Source organism: Pan paniscus, chromosome 4 (assembly GCF_029289425.2).
Source record: "Pan paniscus chromosome 4, NHGRI_mPanPan1-v2.0_pri, whole genome shotgun sequence".
In the NCBI taxonomy this organism is placed as follows: domain Eukaryota; kingdom Metazoa; phylum Chordata; class Mammalia; order Primates; family Hominidae; genus Pan; species Pan paniscus.
In genome coordinates, this window is record NC_073253.2 from 47,691,184 (window position 1) to 47,699,222 (window position 8,039).

The 8,039-nt window shown below is 41.3% G+C and overlaps 1 non-coding gene across 1 annotated transcript; it reads left to right on the forward strand.

The window, feature by feature from the left end:
* Positions 1-3,762: 3,762 nt before the first annotated feature.
* On the forward strand, positions 3,763-3,866 carry LOC112439991 (small nucleolar RNA U13). Its single transcript, XR_003028205.3, has one exon. It is a non-coding gene; the product is annotated as a small nucleolar RNA U13 (small nucleolar RNA).
* Positions 3,867-8,039: the final 4,173 nt, after the last annotated feature.

Here is an 8,039-nt window from a genome sequence, read left to right on the forward strand (position 1 = left end):
GCCAGAATGGTTGAGTAGTCCTGTACCCAGACCAGGGGTTCTCAAACTTGAGCAAATACCAGAATCGCCTGGAGAGCTTGCTGAAACACAGACTGCAGACCCTCACCCTTGAGTTGCAGTTTCAGCACATCTGGGGTCAGGCCCCAAAATCTGCATTTCTTACAAGCTCCCAGGGGGTGCGGCTGCTGCTGATGGGTGGTCCTCGCTCTGAGACCTGCCCTAGACCCTCCTTTCTCAACCTGTAGTCCCAGAACCAGCAGCATCAGCATGGCCTGGGGCATGTTAGAAATGCAGCATCTTGGACTTTAACCCAGACCTCCTGAAGCAGAACCTGCACCAACAAGCACCCCGGTGGCTCCCATGCACGCAACAGTCAGAGAACACTGATCTAGATGTCCAGAGCCTTTAGTCCAGCACTTCGAGATGCTTCCCCCAAGCACAAAGCCTTCCATGAGCTCCCGCTCAAGTCCTGGGCCTGTGGTGCTGAGACATGACAGTGGCGTCTTGGTGGTCAGGCCTTGGGGTTAGGAGGGAGGAGGAAGGAGATCCTGACCGTGACAGAGAGACCTCCACGGCCACAGACTGTGGGTGACATGCAGCAGGAAACACTTTCTCTTCTTAGATGCATTCCCGCAGCCTGTGAAGGGGCTCAACAGCACTGCTGAGCCACATACTCCCGCGCACACAGAGAGGCAGAGAGCTGGACCCCATTCTGGATGCAGACCCCACAGCACCAGGCTGGAGAGTTCCCCCTGGCTTAGGTTCTCCCCTTTTGTCAGGCCCTCTCAGAAATGTGCTGTCTGCAAAGCTATTGCTCAAGCAAAATAAAAGGCAGCCAAACTGAAGGCCTTCTGGACATTTTAGAGACAAAACAAGCATGATTTCCACCAGTTAATTTTATCTCAGTGCCCACATGATGAGATCCATTATGCAGGCCACATGGCAAACCTAGTTACATTGAATGGTGGTGGCCAAGGGGGCTATGTCTGGATTGTCAACACCATTTGATTATACCAACCAGCCTCCTCCAATACACACTTGGCTTCCATGGTCCAGTGAGACTCAAAGAAGAACAACTATTTCCCTCCCACTCACTGCCCAGACTTGTCTCTAAGCCCTTTTTCTGCTACAGAGATGACCTAGCACATAGGATCTCGTAAAACTCTGCAGGATACAAAATCAAAAGGTTAGCTTTTCCTCTAAAAGACAAAGCAAGTGTGGAAAATGGAAGTTATAAACAATAAGGCTTTTCGCTAAACAGGTAAGCTGTTTTTCTCTATTAAGCAATGAAGATGTGCTTCTTCATAACTCCTTTGAAAGGATCAATGCCGTCCCGCAGAGTAATGGAGTAATGTTGACTGGTCTCCAAAACACAGTGCTCAGAATTGGATGTTTGAACAAAAATCAACTTAAAAATAGAGCAAAATGCAGTAAAAGAATTCCCAAGTGAGTAAGCAGGTGTAAATCTTCCATAAATTTCCTCGATGGCAGGGAAAAAAAAAAAACCCAACTCTTATCCACACTCCCATCTGTGGAGTATTTACCTGGTATTTACATGCCAGGAGCCATGCTAAACAATGTACAGGATCCCCTAAGCCATTTTCTCAGCACCACTCTGTGGTGGGTACTGTTCTCTTTTTTATGCAGATGGGAAAACTGAAGCTCAGACATGTTAACTAACTTGCACAAGGCCATATAGCTAGTAACATGGGCAGGCCGGTTTAAGCCTGTAGGCTTAATCATTAGTCTATACTGCCTTCCAATCTTATGGCCTAATGGGATACCTCCCTTGAGGAAGAAACAGAAAACACAGCGAGGGGAGAAAGATCCAATTGCCTCTGAAAATATTGGTGAGGGGCATGTTGCTTTTCTGCAAAGGTAAAAATCGCCACATAGACCAGTGGGTGTGGTGTGTTTCAGGATATGTGAAGGAGGCCCAGATGGCTCACGTATTGTTTTGTTAAAGCGGGAAGCAGTCACTCCCATCATTGGAAGGAAAAACAAAGGTATGCCTCAGCTCCAGACCAGCTCATCACGGCTGCCAGCTGCAGACACTTGATTTGGTCATGACCCGAGTGTTAGTGCTGACTGCTATGACGTGTGAAAGGGCCCCAGGTCATCAGCCCACAATGCCAGCACAAGGAGACTTTCTGCTTCTCCATCCTGCTATCTATGAGACTCATTCTTCACTGCCAGAATGACAGATTGCCTTGTGTCACACTAGGCGAAAGCACGCACGCGCGCACACACACACACACACACGCACAAACAGGTAATGCTTCAAAGAAACTCAGCTTCACATGAAAAGCATGAGGTGATATAAATTAAAGAACTCAGCTTACGTATGCAATTTCAAATGGGAAAAGGGAGCTGGTTTTTATTATTACACCAAAAGATGATTTAAATATGTTAGAGAGTCGGTAACTTCACCATAGAATCATTTTTTGTATATGTTAACCCTCAGAACTGTAAGTCAGAGATGATTCACTGGAAAAAAAAAATCAATGCCATTCATGTATAAAATGCAGGAAACGCCCAAGCCCATAGAAGTTCAAGAGAAATAGAAGGACAGTGGGAGGGCAAGTGAAAATACGGTTGCGAAGAAAAGCCAGCTCGGTGTTTAAAACTGGCCTCAAAGCAGATAGAATATAGCATCATAACCACGAATTGACTTAAATGTCATAAGACAAAAAACAGCTATGGAAACTGGAACTATGAGCTGATTTATGAATGGCCATAACAATAAAAAATAATAATTTATTGATGATCTACTATGTGCCAGACAAAATAGATATTATTTCCATTTTACAGGTGGGGAAACAAATGTAAAGAGATTGAATAACTTACATCACGTGCCACAGATGATAAATGGCAGAGCCTGAATTCATACCAGGGGGCAGCTGAATCCAAAACCCATAATTGTTTTAGACTATGTGGGAAATGGCTACATTTTTTAAGACTACAAATTGGGAAATGGCACCCAATTTGAAGGATGTACAGAAGGACCTGGAGCAAACACTCTCAGTGACCTGTCCAACATCTGTTCTCCCTTTTCTCCTTCCTGTCCAAACCTCAATTCTGTTAGATATTTAGTCATCTAATTTTCATTCCCAAAGGGAATCCTGATTGATCTAAGATGATTCTTAATTAGTATTCTCTAATTATTGGTCTAAGGGTGAGTCCATGACCTTAGATGACCCGGTTATACTTAAGGGAGGAGCATACATTCCATGACTGGGAGAAACACTTCACTTTTTCCTGGATAGGACAAGGAAGCCTGTTGCCCTTTGACCACTGGCAGCCACAGTGTGACGGTGAAAAGAACCACCTAAAGACAAAGGCAACAGCACAAGGATGGCATTGTGATAGAAAGAAAAAAACAAAACAAACATGTTTGTGGAAAAAACTGTTGAGCTGCTGACTTAACCAATTTTGGAAGCTGTCACACTTCTGAATTTCTTATGTAAAATAAAGAATGTCATTATTTTTAACTAATTTGAGGCAGAGTTTCTGTCACTGGCATATGAAAGCATCCTAATTAATACTGGCTTCATGCCCACATTATCTTCTTGAATTGCCCATCAATTTCCATGTTGTGCAAGTAGAGATTTATTCCTTTGAATACTTGTGTTTCCTAATAGGTGATGATGGGTAAATAACTATATAACTTTGGAGAGGGAACTATTTTTCTTATCATTGCACCAAAAAAAAAGACTTATAAAGAAAAATGTTAATACATTTAACAACATAAAAAGTTGAAATATCCTTTTGTGGTTGGTAAGCATGATAACTGGATTTTCACATTCATGTGTGAAATGTGCCTCCTTCAAGGCTTGTTACCATGTAGGCACATTACCCAACTGACGTGAAAAAAAAATTAAAAATTTTGCATATAAAAATTTGATAAATAAAATGTAAAAGGAAATAAAAAGCTAGAGAACATTTTTTCTGTATACAATACAAAGAGTTAATATTCTTTTTACCTAAAAAGCTCTACAAATAGATGAATTCTCCAAGAGGAAAATGTATAAAGGACATGAAGAAGCAAAGGACACTAAATAGATTTTTAAATGTTCTATCTTACTAGTAATCAAAGGAATACAGATTAAAATATGATACCATGCTCATTTACCAAATATTAATGTTTCTTCTTTAGTAAGAATGTGCTGGCTATCGGCTGGGTGCCCCAGCACTCCTCAGTCTCCATCAGGCTAGCCTCAGCCTGTCACCATGGCAGCAGCAGCAGGAAGTACACAAGGCCTCTTGAGGCCCGGCCTTAGAACTGGCACACTGTCACTTCCAATGCATCTTATTAGCCAAAACAAGTCAAAGATCAGCAAAGATTGGAGGGAACTAACACTGCCTCTTGATGGGAGGAGTTTCAAATTATATTGCAAAAGTTGTGGTTACAGGGAAAGGTGGAGAATTAGGGCCAATTTTCAATCAATTACAAGTATATACTAATTATCTCAATTACATTTTTACCAGAAATTTATGTATATCTGACTATATATCATCTAGATATAGCTATATACACACATACGTATGTGATGTACATGGATATACAGATAAGTAGGCCATCTGTTGAAATCTATTCCAAATTAAACAAGCACTACACAAAAGAGAATAAACAAAAGGCCAATAAGTCTATGAAAAGATGCTCAATAGCACTAGTTGCCATGAAAATGTGAGTTAAAACCAAATGAAACACTACTACCTTCCCACTGGAATGGCTAAAACTAAAAAAAAAAAAAAAGACAATGCCACATATTGGCGATGAGGTATGTAGTTATTAGGACTCATACACTGCTGGTAGGAATGTAACTTGGTAGAACCACTCTGGAACTTGTCCATATTTACCCATTTGAATATACGTTCACTCTATGACCTAGCAATCCTGCTCCTACATGCATCAGAGAACACGTTTAAGAATATTCACAGGAGTATTTTTTTTTTTGAGACAGAGTCTCACTCTGTCACCCAGGCTGGAGTAGAGTGGCATGATCTTGGCTCACTGCAACCTCTGCCTCCCAGGTTCAAGTGATTCTCCTGCCTCAGCCTCCTAAGTAGCAGGGATTACAGGGATCCGCCTCCACGTCCACCTAATTTTTGTATTTTTAGTAGAGACGGGGTTTTGCCGTGTTGGCCAGTCTGGTCTTGAACTCCTGGCCTCAAGTGATCTGCCCACCTCATCCTCCCAAAGTGCCGGGATGACAGGTGTGAGTCATTGTGGCCCAAATCAATTTAAATGTTCATCAACAATAGAATGGATAAATATAGATGTTCCTCGACTTTCAATGCTATGTCCCAATTAAACCGTCGTAAGTTGAAAATATCGTAGTCAAAAATGCATTTAATACACTTAACCTTACTGAACACTGTAGCTTAGCCTAGCCCCTACCTAACACAAAACCTATTTTATAATAACGTTGAATAACTTATGTAATTTATTGAATACTGTACTGAAAGCAAAAAACAGAATAGTTGTATGGGTACCCAAAGTATGGTTTCTACTGAACGCACATTGCTTTCATGCTGTCATAAAGTGGAAAAACCATTAAGCCAAACCATCTGAGGTCGGGGACTGTCTGTAAATTATGAAGTTTTCCCACAAAATGGAATATTATACAGCAATAAAAAGAGCAAATACAGCTGCTAGCAACAACCTTGATAACTCTCTAACAGACATCAGTTTGAGCGAAAAAAAAAAAAAAAATCCAAAAAAGCACAGTTGAGCCTTGAACAACACAGGCTTGAACTGCACAGGTCCACTTAGACTCAGACTCTCTTCAGCCTCTGCCACCCATCAGACAGCAAGACCAACCCCTCCTCCTCCTCCTTCTCAACCTGTTCAATGTGAAGATGACAAGGATGAAGACCTTTATGATGATACTCTTCCTCCTAATGAAAATAGTAACTATATTTTCTCTTCTTTGATTTCTTAATCACAATTTCTTTTCTCTAGATTACTTTATTGTAAGAATACAGTATATAATATATATATACAAAAATATGTTTATTGGCTGCTTGTGTTATCAGTAAGACTTCGGACGAATAGTAGGCTATTGGTAAAGTTTTCGGAAAGTCAAAAGTTATAAATGGATTTTCAACTGTGTGGAAGGTCACTGTCCCTAACCCCTGAGCTATTCAAGGGTCAATTGTATATATTTGTGATTCCAGTGCTATAAAGTTCACACGCTGGTAAAACTAATCTATGATTATAGGAATCAAAATAGTAGTCACCTTTGGCAACAGGCCAGGCGATCCAGACATGGCACAAGGAAGGCATCTAGGGTGCTGCTAACATACTAATCTTGATCTGGATTGTGGTTTTACTTTGCAAAAATTCAAGCTGTACACTTAAAATTTGGGCTCTGAGCTGTGTATATGTTATACTTAGTAATATTTACAATAATAATGTTTGTAATATAATAGTAAGAATTAGACTTTTTTTTTAAGTGTCTCCTATTAAAATGCAAACACCTCTGAGGGAGAGTCCTCATTTTAACCCATCACAGAGCTCTCCTGAGTGGGGACCGGTTGAGCACGAGTTGGGAGCCTGATAAGAGCCTGCAGGGCTGGCCAGGACTCAGAGACCATCTTCTGTTGGGATGAAAGGGGACAGGCTCTAAAGACACTCGAGGGAAGACAATAAGCACTGCCAGTTGGCAGTCACAGGAGAGGGCCCCAGAGAATATGTATGCAAAGGGCGGGTCCTCACTGATGGCAAAACCAGGCTCAGTGTTCTTGGATCTAGACAGCTCTGTTTCTACTCCAGCTCCTTGCTACTCTCCTCCTGTCCTCTAATGGGAATGACGCTAGGCTAATGGGAATGAGGCTAGGCTTTCATGATCTTCCTGGCCCTTTTAAATTACCTACACACAGCAAAGAAGAGACCACAATGCTAGTTTCTAGTGAGAGTGGTTACAGAAATGTCATGAGACGTGACAGCAAGTTTAAAGGGACCTAGAAGGTGTCCAGCTGAAAGGGCTCTTTCTTATAGCTCTCTGTCATTTTCCCTCTCCTTTTTAACTCCATTTTCTCCATCTAATCCCTCATTGTCAACACATTTTGAATTTTTTCATCGATAAAAAAGAGATCCATGTTCCCTAGCCTTGAGGTCACCTAATGGATATTTGGGACAAGCTGCTAGAGTACAAGGAAGGAGGATATAAATAAAAAGATAGAACTCATTCAAGAGGACTCTGCATTAAGGCAGACTATTAATATAAATCATTGCATTTCTATAACAGCAGGGGGGATTTATCATTTCATTTATCCAGACTTTGCTCAAGAATTTTTAAATGTGCCACAGTTTGCCCCATAGGCATCTGAAAGCACATGTGATTTTAACCAGTGTAATGTTTGAGTACGTCTGGCCCGCTATCAAGGTTGATAATAAATGTGATTTACAAAAATGTAGCAAAGTAGGTCACTGCTATCTGCAAACATGGCTCACAATAATCAAAGGAACATAGGAAGAAAATGATGGGAACATAGGAAGAAAATTTCCAAGATGAGAAATTAAATAGTGTGCCTTTTCTGGACAGACAGAATCCACTGCAAAAGCACAACACTGATTTGCTTTTCAGCCACCAGACCTACTCTTCTTGTAGCCACGTATGACTAAGCCCTAGGGCAATGGCAATAAAATCAGAAACCATTTGGTAAGTAGAATCTTGGGAGATTATATTGACCTGTGTGTCCCTCATGGTGTCCCACCATGTTAAGCCAAACAGTGCCCCAGCTAAATCCTAACCCAAATAGGCAGAGTATACAAATAAGCCAAAGTCATAGTCACTTCCCAAGTACCTCCCTGGCAGTCCCACCCACCTCCTGACACAGTATCATGACCACCCATGTAACAAAGGAAGGACTATTATCAGGATACCCTGCTCCCCACCTATAACCCTTAGAGATCTTATGTTTCCAATAGGCAGCATGATCAACTTTCTTAGCACCCAGAGCCAACACAAATGTTCTGCATTCTAGGTTTTATATACCAGTGAAAGGAAAATATGTATTCTTCTTTTATCCAA